Source organism: Ctenopharyngodon idella, chromosome 23 (genome assembly GCF_019924925.1).
Source record: "Ctenopharyngodon idella isolate HZGC_01 chromosome 23, HZGC01, whole genome shotgun sequence".
Lineage (NCBI taxonomy): Eukaryota > Metazoa > Chordata > Actinopteri > Cypriniformes > Xenocyprididae > Ctenopharyngodon > Ctenopharyngodon idella.
This window is the reverse complement of record NC_067242.1, coordinates 9,848,673-9,874,572: the sequence shown is the minus strand read 5'-3', so window position 1 is coordinate 9,874,572 and position 25,900 is coordinate 9,848,673. Positions and strand designations below refer to the sequence as shown.

Sequence of the window (25,900 nt, the reverse complement as noted above, 5' to 3'; positions counted from 1 at the left end):
TTGACAAGCCGAGAGATCTGCACTTAATAGAGTTCTGAAAGGTGCTGGTCTGCCCTTAATAAATAACACACATCCATATAAAATGACTGTGATTGTGTATGTGCAAAAAAGCAGGTGTACAAAGAACCAGGAGTAAGAAAAACTAGCCTTGCCTCACTATAATACTGGGGTTTCAATCATGTGCATTAATGAAGATTTTATGCAGGCTGATATGATAAACAGAGAGGGATAAATATATTGGGAAAGCTTGTGCATCCCAAGCGAGACAAATAGTGGGGTAAAACGACATCAGTTGGATGCGGGACACGGTGCCGCTGAAATAGGCTGTGAAATTGATTCCATGAAGTGAATCATGATTTAATCTGCCACAGACAACGAGGTATAAATATTTCCCAGTAAGGAGTAAACGTTAACGCTTAAAGGCATGCAACATTTAAACATGCGTTCTCAAGGCTGCACTTGTACATGTGAGCACAAATCTTTAGTACTTACGGCAGGAATTTAAAATATTCTCATTGCTTTAAAGGTGCATTAAGTACTTTTTTCACATTAAAAGGCTTCAAGTTCACACTTAAAGAATGAATAACACTTTAGACAAAACTGTTTAAAATGATGCACTCACATGAGATAAAGAAGACAAATCAGTAGCATGATGGCTGTCTGATATATTATATATATATATATATATATATATATATATATATATATATATACATATACATATACACTTATATTCCTCTAGTGAAAAAAATGCTGTAGAAATCAAGCATCTTAATATGTATGTGTAAATTTACCTAAAAATAATCAAAGCATATTTTTACAGTATTTCTCACTAGATGAATATAAGGAAGTATTATATCATTTTCATTATTTCATTAATACATAATATACGTATATAGCCACATAAAGACCACTGTGAATATGAAATAGATGCAAACAAGGATTTTGAATAAAAATTTTGCTTTGATTCAGTGATTCACTGAAACACACTTTGAACTGATAATAAACAAAACATGAAAATGACATGCTTCTTAAACTTAAAGCACATTATATTATATTATATTATACTTAATATATATATCAGCTCTATTTTGGAATAAGTTGACCATTGGTGACAAATAGCTTGTGAATACAGTAGATTAATTCTATGACATCCGATAACGGAAAACATTTTCTTTACTGTGATGCTTCATCCTCGCCAGTAGGTGTCAGTATGAAGTACAAGACCTCTGTTGTGTCAGCCAGAGAGTTACTTAGTGCACCTTTAAATTTCATTGGGTGCTTCTCAATACTCAAACTGATGCTTCCTCGTTTCCTCGCTCCTCAAGCCCTTGACCCGGAAACCAATCAAACTCAGCCATCTTGAAGGACATCTCAGTTCTCAAATTGCACCGTGAGGAGGCGAGAAATGAGGAGCGAGGAAGCTTCCTGAGGAGTCATGAGTGAGGATGCACATGTGTATCTTTCCCTCGCATCCTAAAGGGGTGGAGTTAAGACACAAGTGAAGGAAACTAGGATGCACAAATAAGAAATAAGAAGCACACATTTAGTTTTTGCCCTTAATTGCTGATTTCTTCCCAACCCATATGTGTAAGTTTGGTAGTAAAAATTGTTCCTCAGTTGGAACAAAGTGAGAAACCATCCCAGCTGGACCAAGTAAAAAGTAAATGAAGTCTCTAAAGCAAAAACTAAAACAGTAGCCAGTTTTTTGTGCCATCTCGCCGATATTAATTAGTCTTTTGAATGTCAAATGGGACTGAAACCAGGCAATTAGAGCAAAGTCCAATTTTAAAGTGCAAACTTGGATGCACACTAACTTTTAGACGTTTGAGGAAGGCAGATTGATTATTTTCCTCTGACTGTGCCTAAACGGGTCTTAAATGAGCACTAGGAAGGCACATTCATATTATATACTGGACTCAGAGCTGATTGGCTGATGGAACAGAGTCTTCAGCAGCGAGTAAGTGACAGGATCAAACCACAGATCAGACCACACGCTTATTACACTGATGCCCCATAGAGCCACATCTCTCAGTCCAGCCCATTAACCTGCTGTCAACCTAAACACACTGTAAAATAACTGTTTTCTCTGCTAGAATGAGATCCGGGGCCTCCGAGGCTGTGCTCAGAGTTCAGGAAATAAGTCAGAAGAAAAAGTAAGCTGATAAGTTGAATGATTGCATTAATATTAGTTAACTCTGATGAGATCAGTTTCAATAAAACAACTAAAAAGGCATCATGTAGCTTGGGAACCATCTGCCTTAAATCAAACAAGCACAAATCAGCTAAAGTTTTCTACTAAAGACAACATATAAACAACCCATTTTAATTTCACGGTTATAAAATGGCGAATATATACTACCGTGCAAAAGTGTGGGGTTGGTAATATTTTTTTTGTTTTGTTTTTAAAAGAAGTCTCTTTTGCTTTTATTTGATCATATATACAGTAAAAACAGTAATATTATGAATTATTATTACAATTTAAAATAACTGCTTTTATTTGGATATATTTTAAAGGATTAGTTCACTTCTGAATGAAAATTTCCTGATAATTTACTCACCCCCATGTCATCCAAAATGTTTATGTCTTTCTTTCTTCGGTCGAAAAGAAAGTATATACACTTTTTAACCACAAATGTACATCTTGCACTAGCTCTGTGATCCGCACGCATGACGTAAACGTTAAATGACGTTAAAAAGGTCATGTGTGACGTAGGCGGAAGTACCGATCCAGTGTCTACAAAGCGAACGTGCAAAGATTAAGCTAAACGCCCTTTACAAAAAAAGGTAAAACAACAATTGAAGTTGGAGGAGGAAATTAGATGAAGTTTTTTGCCCTAACATGGCACTTCTGCCTACGTCACGCGGGACCTTTTAACGTAATGCGTTGCGCATCTCAGTGCAGTGCAAGATGAGCATTTGTGGTTAAAAAAAATATATAATTTTTTTTTTTTTTTTTTTTTTGAAAATGACTGATCGTTTTGCTAGGCAAGACACTTATTCCTCGTCTGGGATCGTGTAGAGTCCTTTAAAGCTGCATTGAAACTGTAATTGGGACCTTCAACCCGTTGAACCCCACTGAAGTCCACTATATGGAGAAGAATCCTGGAATGTTTTCCTCAAAAACCTTACTTTCTTTTAGACTGAAGAAAGAAAGACATTAACATCTTGGATGACATTGGGGTGAGTAAATTATCAGGACATTTTCATTCAGAAGTGAACCAATCAAATGTATTCCTTTGATGCAAAGCTGAATTTTCAGCATCATTACTCCAGTCTTCAGAGTCACATGATCCTTAAGAAATCATTCTAATATGCTGATTTGGTGCTCAAGAAACAGTTTTCAGCATTGTTTTTTATAACTGAAATATTTTAACTGTCACTTTTGATCAATTTAATTTCAATCTTTTGAATGGTAGAGTGAAACAGGATATTCAACAAGAAAAATGTGTTTGGAAAGATTTTATTTTATCTATTGAGAATTGATTGGATTGTGAAAAGTGGTTTCTATATGTTGTTGGAGGGGAGGGTTTAAAAATAAGTGTGCTCGTTGACAACAGCCTATAAGTCATTTTGGACAAATATTTTGATAAGGTAAATAGGATCAATTTTGATTTCATGTTGATTTGAACTGCTCCCTCTGGAGCAGGACGAAAACTTACATAAATCTGGCTGACATCAATAATCTCTGAGTTGATACTGTCAGTGAGCTCATTCTAATGATTGGCTGAAACTCGGAATGTCACTAAGGTTAACAAAACAATTTAATTGGAAAAGTTGTTGGAGTACATGTCACTGAAGAGGTTGCACTTAAGGACTGTATTTTAACACGAATGTTTTAACATAATTGCCACTTAAAAGCTCTGCTAGATTGCCCTTGTTCTTCAGAAATGGGTTTGATTGTTCAGAATATGATTATTTAATGAAGACTCCTCCCATTTATCAAATTTACAGCTTCAAAAAGGCAAACCGATTCCTCCGAGCTTATAAAAGCCCAGTGCTCATCGCTAAGGGTGAGCTGTTTATCTGCTCTGGGGTACATGAGAGGTTAGAGTCCTTCAGAGAGAGAAGCTTTTATCTAATTCTGCTTGTTATTAAGATATGACCATGTTAGGTATAAGCTCAAAAGCATTTTGTCCTTTTTTTTTTTTTTTTTTGATTAGAATATGTCTGGGAAAGCAATGAAGTCTTGTAGTCATTAGAATGTCATTTAGAAATCTCACTGTTAAAATGTCTGTGTTAAATGAGGCAACACCGACAAAGAAGACACTGACAAAAATATTAATTGTGTGCTTTACTTTTAAAAGTCAACATAAAATCTAAATTTACTTTCTTAATACATTACTACACTCTAAAAAATTCTGGGTTAAAAACAACCCAAGTTGAGTTGAAAATGGACAGTGAATGAGTTGTTTTAAACCAGCAGTTGGGTTAAATGTTTGCCCAACCTGCTGGATAGTTTTGTTTAACTCAACTATTGTAAAAAAAAAATTACTATATGGCTGGCTTAAAATGAACCCAAAAAGGTTGGAAATTAAAAATCAGATACATAATTACTAGAGGCAACAATAATAATCAAAAGGTGAACATTTATTAATAAGCAATTTAATAAATGTTTATTGTTTAATTATTATTCATTAAACTTATTAATAAATGTTCATTTATTAAACATATTAAAGTTCATTTCCAACATACTTTGGGTTCATTTTAAGCAAGCAATACAGTGATTTTTAAACAATAGTTGAGTTAAATAAAACTACCCAGCAGGTTGGGCAAACATTTAACCCAATCGCTGGGATAAAACAACACATTCACTGTCCATTTTCAACCCAACTTGGGTTGTTTTTAACCCAGTTGTTAATGAATAATAATGAAACAATACACATTTATTAAACTGCTTATTAATTAATGTTCATGTTTTGAATATTAATATTGCCTCTAGTAATTATTTGTCTGATTTTTAATTTCCAACCTATTTTGGGTTCATTTTAAGCCAGCTATATAGTAATTTTTTAACAAAAGTTGGGTTAAATGAAACTGCCCTGCATGTTGGACAAACATTTAACCAAACTGCTGGGTTTGTCCATTTTCAACCCAACTTGGGTTGTTTTTAGAGTGTAGTGTTTTTGCACACAATATTTCAAAGACAAAAAGAAATGTTTGATGAATTGTTTTAATTAAAATTACTTTCCATTTCACCTAACATCACCTAGGCTGTGCGGATAAGTGCTAACAAGTAGCTAAATAGCGCTTTCCGATTGTTAATTAAGTAATTAATGCCATTATCCTTAAAAGGGTTCACTCATTTTCAATCAATTTACCACAGACAAAATATTTAACCATATATTTTTTGCCTCAGAAGTAGATCACTTTACAGAAGTAAAATGTGTTGCAAATGTCACCCTCATGTTGTTTCAAACCTGTGTGACTTTCTTACTTGTGAAACAAAAAAGAAGATATTTTTAAAACTGCCTCAGTGTTCTTTTGTTCATACAATGAAAGTCAATGGGGTCCAATGTTGTTTGAAACCCAATGTCATTCAAAATATCTTCTGCGTTCCATAGAAAGAAAGTCCTACAACAACATTTTCATTTTGGGGTGAACTATGCCTTTAAAATAATCAAATATCAATCTCACAGTACGAAAGTAGCTGAAAACAACTCAACAGAACCAAACCTCTGTGATTTCCATCCCAGTGTTTCCTATGTCACTAACAATCCCTGTTTTTTCCCCCCTGCAACGGATCAGAGACTGCAGTTCAAAGGGGTTTTAACTCTGATCCTTTACGTCCTGTTGCTTTGGCAGTATGAGAATCTGAGACCAAGACATTCCTATAAATTCCTCTGGGTATGAAGTATCCCGCTGGCTATAATGTCTGCAACTAATATCAATAACAATGCAATATCTTAAGGAGATCAGGAGTCAACTAACAAAACATGCACCAAAGTACACCACACACAGTCCAGCTGTACTCAGATGGCGGGCACATGTCCAGCGTAAACAGTCCTTTACTAGCGGAAGGATGTTTTATTCATGAGCGCAAAGCCATCTCCACACATGAGCTATTATATTTCTCAACCCTCATTTATAGCTCTCATGTGCGACGCCCAGATAACAGGGGAAAATTGCCTGGAGGGCTGAGACGACACCGCAGGAAGTAACGCCGGCTATCATAACACCCAGCTGGAGGGATGACAGAGAAAGAGACATTTATCAACGCAGCAGAGGCACCTTTCAACACACGCCATGTACATCTCAATGCAGCCACGCACCTTCACAATCACTACAGTGGCCGACATTAAGATAGAAACTCAAGATATTCTGTGGGCTAACTGGAATAGCTGAAGCTTAAGATGAAAAAACAAAGCACAACAGCTGCTATTGCCATGCCCACCCACACACACACCTTGCTGTGTCACTGATCACTGCTTTTGGGAACTGTGGGAAAGCATGTGCACACAATGCTTACAGGTTTTTCAGGAAAATATGTTTTTAGAAAGAAAAAAGTTAAAGGGATTGTTCAACCTAAAAAATATTTACTCACCCTAATGTCGATCCAAACCTGTATGACTTACTTTATTATGTGGAACAAAAGAGAAGATACTTCCATTTGCGGTCAATTGGGTCCAAAACAACATTGGACCCCACTGACTTTCATTGTATGGACAATAAAAATACTAAGGGATGAAAAAAGAAAGTTAGTCATACGTATTTGGAACGACATGAGGGTGAGTTTTTGTGGGGTTAACTATCTCTTTAAACAGACAGATCTAAAAAAAAAGATGCGTTACAAAAGGTTTCCCACTGTACATAATAGACGGCATGAAAAAGTTGTGCATGTTCACAGAGTGCTGAAATGCTATTTGTGAACTCATCTGCTGTCCATGGTGCTGAAAGAAACAGCATGCCGAATCTCTTTTGAGAGACCCTAAAAGACAATTTAACATGCTAATTACTCTTTCTTTTCAGTTGAGAGACATCTACATGTGTTTTTAACCCTTTTATTTCATGTTGTCATTTAAATTTTGCTATTTACCTGCAATAAAATGTGCTCTGTTGGTCCATAACATATATGTGTTCACCAGAAATCATCCAACCTTCACAGTGAGAATATTTGGCATCCAAACACAGTCTGAAATTGTTGAAGATTATATCTAAAATGCAGTTAGTGGGACCTTAGCATATGAACAATTATAAATGATATATGGGCTGAATCTTTAAAATATAATACCATCAAATCCACATAGGGTGAATGAGAAATCCACTTATTGTAATCTACAAAACGATAAAGGTATGATACACACAAGGTTCCACATAGTTTCACATTCACTTGCAATATGGTTATGCACAAGCACAACTACAGATGTGTATTTGATGATTAATCTCACAGCCAAAGAATACATCATTCACAGATGAACATTTCAGAATCGCCTTGCTTTTATTGCAAACAAACATGTGCTGTAAGGTTGCATTTCTTGTCCTTATATACCTGCAAAGGAGAGTCTGTTCATCTTCGGTGAAAGCAAAGACGCACTGATTGATACTTCCCCCAAAGAAACAATTATTCCCTTCATAGACACCTTAATTTGCATGATATACGTGAAAAATGAGCACATCCAAAAATCACTTCACCTTAAAATCATCTGCAAAAGTATAAGGCATTAAAAAATGAAAGAAAAACCAGCAAAAATAAACAAACGTGACAGGTAAGCTGCAAGAAAAGTTTCCATTAAAACGTCACCAGGTCTGAAAATGACTTTTGGGTAAAGAAAAGACCAAAATAAAAGCAAATGCTTCGCTCGGTGACATCAAAATCACAAAACTCTCATGAACAACACCGCAAAATACAAGCAAAGCATATCTACAGCAAAAGTCAATGGCAGAGAACAAAAAAGGAAAAAGGGTTAAAAACAAATATCATCGTACATACGTAAAAATAGAACTGCCAAGGCCATTTAAAAACCAGTTGCATGATTTCACACGACTGCAAGCACGTACTTGGCCAGTGTCACTCAGTACTGAATAGCCCCGATAGAAATCACTGCATACTAAAAACTTGAGGTACGGATCGAAAAACGCCTCAAAACAACACTTTTTCAAATCTCAACGCTCAAACCCCAGCAAAAGGAGAGAGAAAAAATAAAAAAGAGCAAGTGAAAAGACAAAAAGGGTTACAAAAAGGCCTGGAAACGTACTCACCGAGTGGGAGTAAAATGTTGCGATAAAAATGCGTTATGGCACAAAACACAGTATGGCGAATGAAGCGCGTTCTCTCAGTCTGTGAGCCCTCGCTGCTGTCACGTGACTGCTGCTGCCTTGAGCGGCGGGAAGAGGAGCTGACAGGAGACGCAGTTAGTTAGTCGTTATCATTCCACACTGAGAGCCTTCTGTGATTCTCCCGTTGTATTTTTTACCGTCTCTTTTAAGGTTGCGGAGCTCCCATGATGTCAGACTCAACGTAACGTCTAAAGAGAGCCTCTCAACACCGTCTTTGTTGTTCTTGCTGTTCGTTTTTATATTTTGTGGCGATAAACAAGTAATGTTAGGTGTGTGCGCTCGCGCGTGAGATATTACATCGCTGGTAATGTCATTAATAACGTCATGAAATCAGTTTTAGTTATGTGGGGGTTTTTTACGGATGTTTATCTGATGCAAATAGCACCGTGCAGCATAAATACGTTCCTCCCGTATCATTTATCTCGTCTAAATGAAGGGGCAGTGTTTAAGCCACAGACTGTCCGTTGCCGTGTTGTATCGTCTCTTTCTATATAAAAAAAAAAAAAATTAAGTAGATCATTATAAAAGGGATGCAATTAAACATTTAAAAGATCGAGCTAATTGACAATCGGATGCCAAAAAACATTCCCTCATGTAGCCTACAAAGAAAACATTGTGTTTATGGTAAAATCGAAGGAAAACTGCCCAAATCAGGTGAGGTGATGATTATTAAAGTTGCCTGCATGTATTAAATATAATTTGGTCAGATAGATAGATAGATGTTCCTTAAAGTCATGACATTTATTAACGATGTTACTATAACTGAATAGGCAATATGCAAATAGACCCTTGGCCTTTTCACAGACTGTGATGACGCGTTTTAACGGTCATCAATATCGTAAATCCTGCAAAGCTTTTTATACTTTCATTTAAAAATAAATAAATAATAAAAAATGTAGGTACATTTATAACACTATACTTAGTATTATATTACCTTTGCATCAAATTACAAAAATCAAGTTAAAGGGTTAGTTCACCCCAAAATGAAAATTCTGTCATTAATTACTCACCCTCATGTCGTTCCACACCCGTAAGACCTTCGTTCATCTTCGGAAGACAAATGAAGATCTTTTTGATGACAGAATGCTGTCAGATTTCCTTCCGTTGACTGCCTTTGTAACTACCACTTTGATGCTTCAAAAACTTCATAAAGAGATTCGAAAACTAATCCATATGAATCGAGCGGTTTAGTCCAAATTTTCTGAAGAGAATCAATCGCTTGTTATGATGAACAGATTTAATTTAGGTTTTTACTCGCATGTAAACATTGATCAGCAAACATAAGAAGAAGCTCAAGCTAACTTGAATAACGCACAAGAGCAAACCTCTTCCGGAAGCTCGAACTTGCTGCGTAACACATGAGCACGTTTGAGCTTCCGGAAGAGGTTTGCTCTTGTGCGTTATTCAAGTTAGGTTTGAGCTTCTTATGTTCGCTGATCAATGTTTACATGCGAGTAAATGTCTAAATTAAATCTTTTTGACGACTATGACGACTTCCGCTTCTGAGAAACCTGGAAATGTGAAAAGGGTCTATTAACATGACAGACTGAATAGGAAAACTTCAACCCAATCTCACGGCAATTCACACGTATTTTACGAGGTGGCTAATTCATACGAATTCGTACGTTTTTTGCTAAATCATACGTAAAATATGTACGATTTATGAATTCACACGAATGACCTACCCCAAACTCCGTCACTGGGGTTTAGACAAATTGTATGAATTTGTACGAGTGCGGTCGTATGAATTCGTACGAATTAGCCACCTCATTAAATACTTACGAATTGGTTGTGAGATAGCTTTGGAAAATGTACAGTTTTGTGTAAATTTTGTAAAAGCTAACATCATGGCCTATACAAAACAACAGGCCACTTGTGAATATTGCTTCATTTTCCCTCTGTGTATCAAAAGTTGTATTATTTGCATTAATTTTTAATTCATATTTTGTTTTATTATTTGCATTTTGCAGTGTTATTTTTCCTTGGCTCGTCACCCACAAGTTTAGATCCTAGCTAATTGGCGACATGATGTCAAAACCATTGCCCACATGGAGAGAGAAAAATACACAGTGTTCTGTAGCTCTAACAGAGTTCAAATGAGCTTGGCTAAGTGAGTTCAAATTAGTGTTTTGATATTGCTTGAGATAGATAGATATGTTATATTTGTTTGATTTTGACACGTTTTGAGAATAAATTTAGCAAGACTGGAAATGGTCAAGCACAACATCTTTATACACAGTGCCATGTTGAGGCTGAACAACCCATGCATAATACAGGCACTGTGATAGAGTTTGTAAGCTTATCATGCCTGACCAGGTAGAACATGGGAGACACACTGCAGAGAACATGCAGCTGAGGTTGATAGGTTGTTGCAGTGCTAGGCTTAGTTTTTTTTTTCCTGAAGTTTCCGGAGCCTGAGTTGCCCTTGAGCATTTACTCTGATGGCATTGGTCCAAAAGCCTTTTTTAGAAGACCAAGCCAAGAAATACATGCACAGCCTTGGACTGTGCAAACACATCCAGTGATTTGATATTTTATTAACTCGTTGCTAGATGTGAAGCACTGATGACCGCCCACAGCTCATTAACTTAACCTTCACTTTGCCAATAACCACAAGTGTCATTAGAGGCAGTAAGATGCACAAATTGTTATGAGCTGTAATACCATACTGTCAGATTCAATCACTAACATACGTCCCTCTGAATCCTCGAGTCAATGGCAGGAAAATACACTGGCCAGAGCCGTTGTTTATCACGCAAGGCATTATTGGCCTGCTCAAGAATTCCTCAGCAACCTCCACCTAGTGAAATATTAATCAATAAATGCGTATGCATTATTTATCAGCTGATTCAGAGCATTCAAGAAATCAGGCATCTTTCGGCGGTGCTCGTGTGCTGCAGTGAAATAGGAAATGTATAAATATCAGGATAGAGGGAAACGCGTTCTTTTGTGCTTTCTGTGTACATTGTGTTCGCTGACAGATCATACGTTATTGTATTTGCTCTGTTGGCTTTATTACAGCGCTGCAGCCCAATCCTACGATTCTTTGTTTTAAATCAAAGAGTGACTGGATGAAACTCTGCAAATATTTGCAAATCTTTTTTGTAATGAAATTAACACAACGTCTGACAGCACAACTAGAGCACATGCTTCTATTTCAGTTCATCAGAGCAGGCTTTCTAATCTCTATTGTTCAGAGTCTTCAACCAGACGAAGTTTGGCGCTTGGGAATATTTCTAGGCAATTATTTCAGAAATGTAATGATCTCAGCATATGCTTACGTAAGACCGAGTTTTAGCACTAACACTCCGAGCTGCCAAAGAACACAGCAGGTGACACAGTGGCTCTTTGGTCAGCGGTTTTTATTGTTTCATGGTAGTTTGAGTTTATCACCACGTATGAAATAGATGAAATTTCTATAACACAATTCTCTGCATGGCCAAAGCCTAGTCGGTGGCCTGCATAGAGTAGCCAGACTTTTTCCTGGTCTGATTTATATGCAATATGAACTTCATTTCCTTTATTGCCACATAAGATGATTCTTATTTTCTAGCTTGCTGCCTTTCAACACAGAGTTGGAGTCATGCAATTGTTTACTATAGTTTAAAAACAGATTGATGATTCATTTTTAGAAATGCATGCCTAGCACAGGCAGATGGCTTCTTCTCCATAGGGGTGTTTTTGTTTGTTTTATTGTTTATCTTGCTTACCAAGTTGCTTTTTCCCCACTTAAGGGAGCTCTTCATATTTTTCCCTCACTGTTGGCCCCGTTTTGCTTTCGATTAAGGTACGGGTTCTCTTTAAAGATTTTTCGTGACAACACCATTGTTAAAAGCATCACATCTGTAAATCACATTCAAAATTCAAACTAATTTTACATTTACTGTTATTTTGAGAAATAGGTGGCCTGTGGGATCAGGTTATTTGCTCACTGATGGAGGACGATAAAGCAGGTCCAGCAGTACAAAGAGTCACGGATGCGACAAATGGGGGCTGGCGTCACCTTCACCTCCCCCTCCACATGGCCTTGAGATCAGCAGGGTGATGTTTCCAGAGATGACTAATCTGTATTAAACATGGATGCCGCCAAACTCGCTGCAGTGAAGAGAAAGGGCTTGGTCCTCTGTCTGTCTGAAGGAAAGAGGCGTACGTATTAAATGTTAATAAACGACTGCAAAGACACAAGCCTGAAGGCATCTCCCTGGAGCAGTACGAGCAAAGCCAATTATGTCCGCCAACTCAACCTGCACCACTGGACCATCATGGGAAATTACAATGACTTGACCCTTCGATTGTCATTTAACTTACACTTCCTTAATGGACTCATAAAATATATCTTATCTGTTAATGGCCTATTAGTGCCGTGAAATAGAAGCTCAAGGGAAAACGCGTCCAAAATGCACCAGGAATAAATATATTGAAGTTTCTCCCACAGTTCAAACTGAGACATTTATTCCAAACAAACATATTTTGTCTGTCCTTGATCTTAATGCTTTCCAACCAGTCTTTACTGACTAAATAATGTCACCAACTTACCCATAAATTAGTTTATGTGAGTCAGTGTGTAGCAGAGCCCAGGTTGTGCAATTATGATTTATGGCATGCAGTCTCTTCTGTTTTTTCTATAATAATAAAAGACAAAAAATAAGACCGAAATATTATATAAAACATTATTAATATTAAATATAGAAATAAAATGCAATGTTACAGATCATACAATTGTAATATAAAACAATGTGTATAAATATATATATTTATATGCACAGTTTTGAGCCATATATTTGCATGCTTACTGATGTTATGCAGTAAAATATGCTCATATCGTCACTGATATTATTTAACATAGTTTTTCACTGCAAAACAAATACTTAAAAATTAAGCAGTCTCGTCGGTGCCGATAGCCTCGTGGGCAGCGCACCGACATGTTAGCGTTGTTGCGCTTCGGGCGACCTGAGTTCGAGTCCCAGCTCGTGGACCTTTCCTGATCCCGTCCCCCTCTCTCTCTTCCACCTCACTTCCTGTCCACTCAATATCCTATCACAATAAAGGCAAAAATATGGCAAATATAAATCTTTAAAAAAAAGAAAAAAAAAAGTCTCAAATGGCAAATTTTCTGATTGTTCAAAAGAGTCAATTTGGGTTGCAATAGAGTGGTGCAGGTATGTCGTTAGATCCCGGAAGACTAATTCACTAATTCGCTGTTCTTTTGAGATTTTCCAATGGGGTTTTGCAATTTTTGATTAAAATATGGTCTGTGGTAAATATAACTTGACTATACTTTGACATTTTGTTCTACAACGTAAACTGCACATACTCACACCCCAAACATTTTTATCTAGCTACTTATTGGAAACTAGTCTCAGCCTCAGACGTCACTGACGCCCACGGACCGTTGGCTGAACATCTGATGCATATGGCACACTTAACTGGAAACACTTCAGGATTTTTCGAAGTCGTCATCCGGTTGGTTGAATTCTACAGGATGTCCGGGAGACGTGTGTGTCGCCTTTTTTCGTGGTCTGCCTGGAAACAAGTGTTGTGACTCCAAACCCCCTCGTGGAAGAAGAACGCCGTCATGTTCATCAACTAAACGCCGGATTTTCAAAAGTATGTGAAGTTCGCGGCTTCATTGTTGCAGTAAACTTGCACAATGTTCTTGAACGAATAATTTATTAGATGCATGCTGGTCTGTTATTGTAGGGACATCGACTTTACATTTTCACGCTCCTAAACATGAAGCGGAACAAAACGACGTGATTGGTTGCATTACATGTCAGTCAAATGGCCTCTTGGGCGGTTCTTGGCCAATGAAAGCGGCGATAGAGTTCAGACCTTTTGCCGTCAGTCTGAAGCAATGGCTATGCAAGCCTAATTAGAAACATACGTTTCTAAAAATAAACATAATTGCTTCAAAATTCACGTTTTCGGTATGGATGTGTGTAATTCACTTTGTAGAACAAAACATCAAAGTATTGTCAAGTTATGTTTACTACAGACCTTATTTTACTCATAAGTTGAAAAATTATAAAACCTCATAGGAAAATCTCAAAAGGAACCAGTGGCAAATTAGTCTTCAGAGTTCTGACATCATACCCGCACCACTATATAATCAGTTCTGCAATATCCTGTTGGGACTGAAGTCATAATGTCAAAATGAAGAAGGATTATGAGGATCTGGGATGTGTAGCTTGCATGAGTATTGCTTTAATAAGTGTTACCTGGGGGAATCTAAACAAATAACCTTAAAAACAAAAGGATGAGGTTGGCGAGATGTGGCCACACTGAATGAATGATTTATAAAAGCTTAAAAGAAAGTTGAAAAAGCAAAAAAACAACACAAGCCAGTCTTAACACTCTTCTGAAGTATGTTATAGCTGTGCAGTGCAGCAATTGACTTGTCCCTCCCTAAACTTTCAATTGCGACAAGACAATTTGAACCTTCTGGAAGAAAATCCTTGTATTACATTCAAGACCTTCTCAGCCCGACAGCCCCTCCAGATGTCTGACGCTTCACACCGCTCTCATACACTCTGATGCATGCTTCTGCCCAACGCCGTGCTTTGGCCCTGAGATTCAACTGAAAGACATCGTGCTCTTAAGCTTGTAAATTAGAGTGCTCTGGTTATGACAGTTTTCATCAGACGCGTCACACTAAATTGCATGTGAAATGTGCTTGATGGTCTTCACTTTGCTCCTGGTGGAGATTATTCCACCCCAGTGGATTCTCTCTCTCTCTCTCGATCGACCCTCCAGTGCCTCTCTATTCTTTCTCTCTCTATTTTATGTCTTCTCATTCTGCCAGTCTCTCCAGCTTTGCTTTTTTTCTTTCTGACAGATGCCATTCTTTGCTCAAGGAAACAGGTGACCTGCTCTATCATGGCTCTGCCAATCAAACAGTGTGAGATGTGACAGATTCTTTTCCTTGTAATCATTTTTTTATCGTTATTAAATTATTTACAGCATTTTGAAGACCACTAGTTCCATTGTTTAGATGTAAAACAAAATGCAGATAGCTTATTAATAAAACCCCAGATGTTTTTACATTCATGTCAAAACATTTACAACCTTTACCAGAAAAAAAAAAAAAAAAAAGAACACAGTTTGAGGTGTTTATATGACCTTACACTTTATGGGGCATAATTGGTGTAAGATTATCCATGTAAACATACTAAATTATTTACAATGGATAAGGAAAAGGCATCATTTTGGATGCAGCTTTGACAACAACAGTTGTTGACTTGAATTAGTAAAAAATGCTACAGCAGGGCTGAGCAATGCATTGCTCAATATTCTATTGGCATATATCTGATGCGAGCGTTTGGGAGCAATGCTTTGCAGACAGATCCGAGAAAAACAGAATCCTAGCGAGCAAATGTGTTCACATTCCTAACGGAAATGAAGCGAGACTCTTTCTCCACTGACACTTAAAGGGATAGTTCACCCAAAAATGAAAATTTGATGTTTATCTGCTTACCCCCAGGGCATCCAAGATGTAGGTGACTTTGTTTTTTCAGTAGAACACAAATGATGATTTTTAACTCCAACCGTTGCGGTCTGTCAGTCGTATAATGCTTGTCAATGGGAACTCCATCTATAAGAGTCAAAAAAACAAGCACAGACAAATCCAAATTAAACCCTGCAGCTCGTGACGACACATTGATGTCCTAAGACATGAAACGATCGGTTTGTGCGAGAAACCGAACAGTATTTATATCATTTTTCACCTCTAAAACACCACTATGTCCAACTGCCTTGCGCATCCGGTTGGTGAAGTATGAACGCGCTCTGACAATGGAAGTGATGTCTCGCGCTCATTGAAGTATAAGCGCGAGACATCACTTCCGTCATCAGAACGCACTTCCGTCATTTGGTTTCTCGCACAAACCAATCGTTTCGTGTCTTAGGACATCAATGTGTCGTCACGAGCCGGAGGGTTTAATTTGGATTTGTCTGTGCTTGTTTTTTTGACTCTTATAGATGGAGTTACCATTGACAAGCATTATACGACTGACAGACCGCAACGGTTGGTGTTAAAAATCATCATTTGTGTTCTACTGAAGAAACAAAGTCACCTACATCTTGGATGCCCTGGGGGTAAGCAGATAAACATCAAATTTTCATTTTTGGGTGAACTATCCCTTTAAAGGTGCAATAGGTGATCTGGGAAATGCTAACTTTAGCCTGCTAGCATTGAAAGCATACGATCCCACCCTCTCTGCAAATCGCCGTCCAAATCCACAGCTCCTTTAAAACACGTGAAAGCGCACAGACCAGAAGCAAGACGACCAGAGACAACGTTATTGGATTACATCGTGTCATTCATTCACCAGTGAGAAAACTTTACAGAACAGTGAGTAACAGTACTACTAAACTAAAGATAGGTTGTTGCTGTTTGCCTGCCATTCTCGCTCTGTCTGCACAGTGTACGTGAACGCGCTGATTATGTATGACGTCTGCGTGAACAGGCTGCGCAGTGGTATATGCAACACACGTTGACTGACGGACCAAATTCGGACTGAATGCAATGTTTGAATGCACATTTTATAGTCCTACGTCTTCCACTGTCTATATATGTTTTTAAAAATACATTTAGACCACTTGACTTAGGTTCACACTGCAGGTAAATGTGGCCCAAATCTGATTTTTTTTTTTTTTTTTGTGACTCATATCTGTTTTCTCCATGAGAGTGTGAACAGTACAAACCACATGGAATTGATTTGTGCCACTTCCACATGTGGTACTAAATCCGATACATATCATATGTTTTGTAATGTGACTGTAGTATGAACAGTCATATCGGAATTCATGCGATTTTTACATCACTTGAGATCAACATTCGTCATGATTCTGCGCTCATGGGAGTCTATTCAAAGATTTTACATACCCAACATTATCAAGACAGTTGTGAAAGGTAGTCAGTAGAAGGGCAGTGATGTGTCAGAACTCGTAAGTATTATAGAGCTGTCTCTGTAATACAAGCAAAACATGAGTGCTCGTATCATAAAAGTTTCAAAACTCTGATTTTGTCTGAACTCTCGTCACATCATTGTCTATTTTTCATATTGCCTGCACATATTTTCGCTGGCTTACGTGGCAGATCACACTATAAATAAACAAGTAATTGCTTACTTTAATGCCCTCTGTGTTTACTTCCCTATGACAGCGCGCTGTGTGTGTTGCCAAGTCTGCGATTTTCTCACAGAATTGGGTTACTTTTTCACTGTTGCCACGGGTTGTTTTGCAACTCCGTGGGTTGAAGCGACCGCACTAACCCGATATTTAACCTCTTGAACGCGATTTTTACCGGGACACCCCACAGAACGTGATTGGGCTAGTTTTGCACTAGTTTTGAGAAGCAATTGAGTGGATTTTGTGGTAAAAAAAAAAAAAAAAAATTAAAAAATGGCAGCCCCGTTTGTATCGTTCTTTTGCGCATACAGGTCAGTTCAAAACCATGATCTGTTCACACTGGCAATCTGATATGGGCCACATTTGAAACAACAATGTGAACAGCTCTACAGAAAAATCAGATCTAAGCAAAAATCAGAATTGAACATTAAAGGAACACTCCACTTTTTTTGAAAATAGGCTAATTTTCCAACTCCCCTAGAGTTAAACAGTTGAGTTTTACTGTTTTCGAATCCATTCAGCCGATCTCCGGGTCTGGCGGTACCACTTTTAGCATAGCTTAGCATAGTTCATTGAATCTGATTAGACCGTTAGCATCTCGCTCAAAAATGACCAAAGAGTTTCAATATTTTTCCTATTTAAAACTTGACTCTTCTGTAGTTACATCGTGTACTAAAACCGACGGAAAATGAAAAGTTGCGATTTTCTAGGCCGATATGGCTAGGAACTATACTCTCATTGCAGGTGTAATAATCAAGGAACTTTGCTGCCGTACCATGGCTGCAGCAGGCGCAATGATATTACGCAGCGTCTCTCACAAATGTCTCCATGGTTGCAATGCACGCTCCCTGTGCAAACAGCGGGTCACAGGCGCTGCGTAATATCATTGCACCTGCACCGCACGAAACTCTTTGGTCATTTTTGAGCGAGATGCTAACGGTCTAATCAGATTCAATGAACTATGCTAAGCTATGCTAAAAGTGGTACTGCCAGACCCGGAGATCGGCTGAATGGATTCGAAAACGGTAAAACTCAACTGTTTAACTCTAGGGGAGTTGGAAAATGAGCCTATTTTCAAAAAAAGTGGAGTGTTCCTTTAAGGCTCGCAGTGTGAATGTAGCCATAGTGATTGCTATCAGGATATGAAGAGACTTTCAACCAGTGTAACCAAAAATGTTTCTGTAGAGAATCTCCTGTTGCACTTCTAAGCAGACTTTCCCACAGTATACAATTTAGGTAATACTTCAGTATAGTAAACACATATTCACTATTAACTATGACTTTTCCCTCAATAAACTCTTAATTTACTGCTTATTAATAGTTAGTAAGGTAGTTGTTAAATTTAGGTATTGGGTAGAATTAAGAATGTAGAATAAGGTCATGCAGAATAAGGCATTAATATGTGCTTAATAAGTCCTAATAAACAGCCACTATTCTAGTATTATGCATGCTAATAAGCAACTAGTTTAAAGACCCTAAAATAAAGTGTTACCGCAATTTATTGTAACTTTTATGGGGGTTTTTTTTTACGTGTTTTATAATCTTTGCTGGAGACGTGGGTGTGACCGGTGTGTAATTAACTAATTACTTGGTAGTTGCTCTGTGCATATCCTGCCTCGTAAACTAATTAGATTGCTCTTTTAATTGAAAATAAACAATAAATGGCAGCTGCTGGTTTTAAAAGACACTCGGATGTTCAGTTTAGAAGGGAATGTAGCTCAAAGACTAGTGAGATGCTGCTTCAGTCCATTCAAAGCCAAATGTAGGATATTTCTACTTGATCCCTTTGACTTCCGAACATAAAGGCGTTCCATTGTCTGACACTCAGATGATGATGTATAAAGACACGGCAATGCTACGGTTGGCTCTGCAGGTGTTCGTACGTCAACAAAAGAAGTTTCCTGGCAACCAAATTGCAGATAAATGATGCTATGCACGTGTGCGATTATCAACAAAGAGGTTCATTTACTGTGTGACTCTGCAAACGTTTGCTAAACAGCTTTTGTTGTCATGTAGATTTCATTTGACTAAAAGTGAATGTTTATTATTATCTGCGCACATCTCTCAGGGTACAACCATGTTTGCATGTATTTTTCTGCCGTTCTCTTTTGTTTCTTGGCCAGAACAACTGTTGTAACACAATTTTAATGAAACCCAGTGAAAATCTAGGAAACTAAATGGAGCCATCTGGGTGTTTGAAATAATTTTTAATAACAATCACTCCAACACTGTTTTGGGGTAATACTAAATCACTCTCGCTTGGTACAAGTGCCTCTGGGCTTATTGGATTTCTGTTTTCCGTAATTGGCACAGTCTTTTGGTTGCAACTCTCATAAAGGCACATCATATAGGCATATCAGTGCTTTTTGTAAGAGGGTTGAAACCAATCTCTCTACTGACACAGACATCACTTATACTGATTAATGCTGAAACTAAAACATGTTTGTACAAATCCAATTTGTGCAATTTAAATACACGATACACATCATTTCTGTCTTTAGGAGTGTGATGCTAAGGCCAATTGACCCTTCGCCGGGAGTTTGATTGACAAGCGATCTAACCAATCATAACGCAGAATCCGCCATTTTGTCTGACAAAGCAGTCAGGAGTTAGAAGATTAACCTTGGTGGACTTGAACTTGAAAAATGGTGTGTACTGACATCTTTCCGCATTTGAAACAACATTCCTTCTCATGTTCATTCATGTTTATTTAATGCTATAAATTAACTAGTTAGAAGAGACGATCAGTGATCGAGGCATCTACAGCAATCTGTCACGCCACAAAACGGTTTTCATTGTTCAAATTTCTTAAACAAAAAATACACAATTTGAAAGCTGGTGCTTTGTTTAATATCCTAAGTAACCTGCTCTGTCTTGTCTGTCGACGTGTTGTCAGTGTCCTCTTTGCTCTGCAATGTATTTTTCACTCTGTGTGCCCTGACAGCGCCATGGTTTGTCGGACAAAGCAACAGTAACTAAGGGGGGCGGGTCTTTGCAAAGGGTCAATTGTAGTTTGATTAACCGTCACATTATCCAGGTCTTTCTTCCAGCTTCTTAAAAACTGCGTTTCCCAAAAGCATTGTACGCCAAAGTAGATTGTAAAAACCACTGGCACCAATAGTGTCTACAATCTACCTAGGCTCATGATGTTTTGGGAAAACGCATTACAATATCAGTCAGATTAAAGTATTCACATTTTAAAAAGACACATTTCTGCTTCAGCCTGAAATTGAACTTTACAGTAAATGCACTTAATGCTTTGTATTAACCTGGTCTTCTGAACCTGTCCATAATTTCAATTATCTTTTATTTCTTTTAAATAAGCCACTAAACATTCAATTTTTGCAGTTAAACTTTCTGCTTCACACAACTTTTATACCCGCTCATGTAGAAGACTACATAAATATCATTCCCTTGTAGAATGGACACTAGTTCATTATTAAAACCCCATGCATTCCCCATGATTCACTTGGCTGCGCTTACAAAAATGGCCTGTAGGGATGTAGGGACTCTCGCTGAGATCTACTTCATGAATAAGCCTGTATATTATCAGAATGATCTTGGCGAAAGGGGACATGATTATAGAGGTACAGGAGCTCAGTGAAACCTATTTTCTGAACAGATGAACGTATCGCTAAGGTTTTTTGTTCCAGCTCGTCTGATTTGGTATCTACTCCCATACGCTTTTTCAAATGGACGACACACAGAAATGCTTTACCAAATCATCAAGCCTCCAGATTGAGAAGTGCATGTTAATTTCCCTGAATAAATCATTCATGATGAGTTACGTGAGCTTTTGACCTCCGGTGTGTGAGAACATGTGGCAGGAGTTCTCCAGCAGGCAGCAGAATCCACCATAGAGACACGCAGAACAAAGTGATGCATGATGGGCAGGAGCAGTCAAGAGTTTTCTCCATTCTGAAAAAAAGAGAAAGTAATCTGCATTTTTTTTTTTTTTTTTTATGAGCATAAGCTCTCTGTACTGAAGGAGCCAAGTTGTCAGAGCTGTTCTACATAATGCCTGTAATTTTCTTCTTTAACAGCCCATAAACAGTCGAATCAATCTCAATTAGCAGCGTTGAATCTTTCATTAGTTGGCACTGTCCATGATCAGGGTACAAAACTGGGTCAGACACGCAAAGTATTGTTTTTTTCCCCCAGATCAATTAAAAAGAAGCATAGCTTTTAGAAAAATTTGATCCTCACAAGTTCAAACAAGACATTTTTTTATTAAATGTTCAATTTATTATACATTTTTATATTTTTATTTTTAAAACAACATTATACAATTATAATAATTAAAAAAAATAATTTAGATATTTTATCATATGCTATTATCAAAGCTATTATCAAAATTGTCTCATGTCTAAAATCAGTTTAAAAGCCATATAATAATAAAACACATGGGACAGTAAAGTGTACCATATTCACAGAACGTACCAGTTATACTGAGGGAGGATCCTTTAACAGACTTGTGAGGATCTCTGAGAAAATCTTCACATCCTGAAGTCTTCAACACCTCATTCTCAGGCTTAACACTCGAGAACTGAACCTAATGACTGTAAAGCAGAAATAAGTGAGACTTTGTGAATCGTTATAAAGTGAATTAAAGATCCCTGTGAAAACCTACTATAAAAAGACTCTTTGCATATGGTGCTAGACTTAATAAAGGTTCCTGGTTTTTACTTAGGTCTCTTTGTATCAGGAACCATGTTTGCGGTTTAGGGTTCAAGATGCTGCTCTTTTGGAAGAGTTTGATGAGAAATGTTTGAGTTCATATTGAGATCTTACTTTGGTTGCAGAATTAGTATCTTGGTAAATTTGAGCACAGTTTTGAGAGGTCTTCTGACACTTGAGGGTCAAAAAAAAAAAAAATCCTAAAAGCAGGAGTCTTAACTTGTTCTCCATTTAATCTCCCTTCCAACAATTGAGACCTTAAAGGGGTGGTTGATTATGATTTCACTTTTTTAACTTTAGTTATTGTGTAATGTTGCTGTTTGAGCATAAACAACATCTGCAAAGTTATGACGATGCAAAGGGAGATATTTTCTTTAAAAAATTCACTGTTTAAGGACTACAACAAACGGCTGGTAGGGACTACAACAAGCTTCTTCCCAGGTTAGTGACATCACTAACCCTAAAATTTACATAAACCCCTCCCCCGAGAACATGCAACAAAGGGGGTGAGGCCATGTTGGGCTGCTTTAGAGAAGAGGAAGAGTTGTTGTAGTAGAGTGTTGTTGCCATGCCGTCATTTTACGCTGGACTGCTCCACAAACGAGGGTCAATTCATTGCTGGATTTGCACAAAAGATTAACATGACGGCACATGCTAGTCGATGAGTTGAATCAACTTCACAGCAACTACATAAATTTATCCACTAACCATTCAGAAACATCCAGTTTCATTCCAACTCCGGTTTGAACAATGTAAGGCTGAACAATTGTCATTTTGGCTGCGTGAGATTCTCCAGCTTTGTTGTTGTTGAGCAACTGAAGCACGAGCTGTTAAAGCTCCGCCCTCTTCTGGAAAGGGGGCCTGGGGAGCAGCAGCTCATTTGCATTTAAAGGGACACACACAAAAATGGTGTGTTTTTGCTCACACCCAAATAGGGGCAAATTTGATAAGCTATAATAAATGATCTGTGGGGTATTTTGAGTTGAAACTTCACAGACACATTCTAGGGACACCAGAGACTTATATTACATCTTCTAAAAGGGGCATAATAGGTCCTCTTTAAATGCAGGAAAAATAACTTTCTACTTTGATTGTATGGAAAACAGCAGCTTGGATATTCATCACATTTTGTTTCACAGAAGTACAACATTAGGGTGATTAAATGCTGATTGTTTTGAACAATCCCTTTAAACCACCAACAAATTGACGCTTTTCTAAAGAAATAAATACGTTTTTTGTTATGGCCAATAAGTTCTTTTAGATTCTAATTGGAACATTAATTTATCTTTAAGATAATGTTTTTTCTCTGTAGGGTGTGAGAGGCAGGTGGGATTCTCTAGTCTAGTGTGATGGTTTGGTCATGTATCTTTGCAAATTTCTCCACTCAATGTCAGTGGGCTGTAAACGATGCCAGCACGCATTTCATCCCATAAATATTTATCACATGGAGCTAGAGAGAATCTGCAAGGAAAAAAAGTAAAAAGAAAAAGATGAAGTGATGGGGATTCTGCTGGAAGAGTCCAAGAGAGTGAACGCTGTTAGTTTGTCATGCTCGGGTGGGCCGGGTCCCTGTAATTACTGTGTACGCTCAGCACCGCTCTGAGAGAGATGAACCGGCCACAGCCAGATGGCTGCAGACATCAGGGGGCCGCAGAATTCCACACGGTCTTCTCGCACACATGGTCCGGCATTATCCAAAACAAATTGGACTGAGCATTATGGTGTCAATTAGGAAACCAAACACTAGATGTTCTTCTAAAGATCATCATAGCTAATATTGTTTTATTTGAGAATCTCCCACCAGTTCTGCAAACAATAAGGACTTGCAGCGCAACATATTTCCAGATCAGATGTGAATGGTTACAGATATACAGAACTCTTAAATGATTTGTCTGGAATAACAGTGAGAGCTGAGTCAAGTCTCTAGGGTTCAGTAAAATAAGCACACATTCTATTTATAAAGAGGTAAACATTCTACAGATCCAACAGCCCCGATGGAGCTCAGACAGTAACAGCCTCACATGTCAAACTAATTGAGCTGGTATACTGAGACGCACTGTGGGTGTTGGACTGTTTCCATCAGCTTCAGCTTCCTAAACATTTAAAGTATAAAGACGCATATATATATATATATATATATATATATTTATATTTAAATACATTTATATTTTGAAGTCCCCCTGTGGTGAAAATCAAGTTTTTAATGTTGTTCATATGTCTATCTGGTGTATTTAACATGCTTTAACACAAATCATGTGCAAATTCATAAGTCAACAACATTGCTGAGTATTTTCTCTTTAAAACTGCAGTAAACCAAAGACAGTCTCAAACCTGTGGTTTGAAATCGCTGGTGTTTCTGACATCACAAACTACCTTATAACCTATCACGTCAATGTGCTGGCAGGCTTTAGCATATCATTAACAAGGGAGTCTCAAAAGAAGGTTATCCCGGTATATTTTTCTGTTGATATGAAAAATCGTGTAAATTTCGCAATATGGTGCGTGTATGATGCATATTATGATGAACTATATTCCTTTCTCCACTGACGTTCTGAGTTGTTCAAAGCATTTCTAAGGATATTGATTGTTAGAAGGCAGCTGTCTGACTCACAAACGGGAACATGGTATGTGTAACATTAGCAACACATTAGCTGTTTGATAATGTAGTCAAGCAAAACACTAATCATATTAATTAGCTTTATGTGTCCGACATTGTAAAAATCAATACCATTGTGCAGCGTTTGCCTCAGTAAGTTGACCGAGTGGATCTCATCAGAGCTTGTGCGAGTGAGTGGAGGCGGGGCTTATTATCATATTCATAGATCCGTGTATATTAAATGAGGCAAGAGTTACATTCAAGCTATTTTAAGACATTAAGAATTTTTTTCACAGGCAAAAAAACATTTAAATATGTCATTTTGGTGATCAAAGATGAGTTTTAAGGGATAAAATTATTGACTGCAGGGGGACTTTAATACATGTAAATGTAGTATGTATTGCATTAAATGAATTACATTTACATATAATATATATATACATATAATATATATATATATATATATATATATATATATATATATAAAATTTAATATTGAATATTAAATACAAATTTTAATACAATTATTTTATCAATAAAACAACAACATCGGTCTTGGCAGCACTGTTGGCCTGAGCCAGTATTTTCTCCAAGTAAAGCATTCCTAAATAAAGCTATAATTACATAAAAGAACAAAAAATCTGGTTTTGTTATGCATTTGATTCACAGAATAATATGGCACCTCCTGCTCACTGTAATATATAAACTTGAACTTGAGCAACCACATGTGAAAACCCATAAATTCTTTTTCAACTTTTTAATCTGTACTTTATATGCATGAATGAATGCAAAAGTTTTCGGTTACAGCCATCTCTAATTTTGATTTTTGCATCCCAGATTTCAGATCAGACGGTGCAAATAATCCTGTTGTCTGCTCTTTCAGTTTAGTTCACCTGCTGCGAAAGCTTTTATTTTTAAAATTAATTTTAACCGACTACAGTACGCATACCAATATGCTGCACACTGCTGGATTCCTGCTGGTTGAGTTTAGGAAGGTATAAAGTCTCTCTCACTAACAGCCCTTGTTAAAATCAAACCTTTACTAAAGAAAGCTCAGCTGGCTCTGAGAGATGAAAGACAACTGCACCAAAGTCCCAGCATTCCTCCTGCTGAGGGCCAGTTACCCACACCAGCTCCTCTCTCCACCTTCAAAGGTTCTGCCCTTAACTAACAGCAAACGTGACGCTTGGGACACTCGTCCGTCAGCATGTCACTAATTAA

The 25,900-nt window shown here is 37.5% G+C and overlaps 1 protein-coding gene and 2 long non-coding RNA genes across 6 annotated transcripts in view; 1 reads left to right on the top strand and 2 right to left on the bottom strand.

Annotated features, from left to right (window-relative positions):
• Positions 1 to 8,351, bottom strand: part of LOC127505934 (RNA-binding Raly-like protein) — a 142,531-nt gene extending 134,180 nt beyond the window's left edge. Inside the window, exon 1 of one of the 2 annotated variants that reach the window (XM_051881921.1) lies at positions 8,200 to 8,351. The gene's annotated coding sequence lies outside the window, so the exon portion shown is untranslated. The other variant, XM_051881922.1, reaches the window with a different exon arrangement.
• A 457-nt stretch (positions 8,352 to 8,808) lies between these two features.
• Positions 8,809 to 12,312, top strand: LOC127505937 (uncharacterized). Its single transcript, XR_007927851.1, has 3 exons — positions 8,809 to 8,931; positions 12,012 to 12,064; positions 12,180 to 12,312. It is a non-coding gene; the product is annotated as an uncharacterized LOC127505937 (long non-coding RNA).
• Positions 12,271 to 25,900, bottom strand: part of LOC127505935 (uncharacterized) — a 70,263-nt gene continuing 56,633 nt past the window's right edge. The window contains exons 5-9 of one of the 3 annotated variants that reach the window (XR_007927848.1): positions 21,847 to 21,965; positions 21,208 to 21,324; positions 13,228 to 13,311; positions 12,814 to 12,899; positions 12,271 to 12,408 (exon numbers count right to left, since the gene is read on the bottom strand). This is a non-coding gene — a long non-coding RNA (uncharacterized LOC127505935). Of the gene's footprint in view, positions 12,409 to 12,813; positions 12,900 to 13,227; positions 13,312 to 21,207; positions 21,325 to 21,846; positions 21,966 to 25,900 lie in introns of those variants that run through there. The other 2 variants (XR_007927850.1, XR_007927849.1) reach the window with 2 other exon arrangements.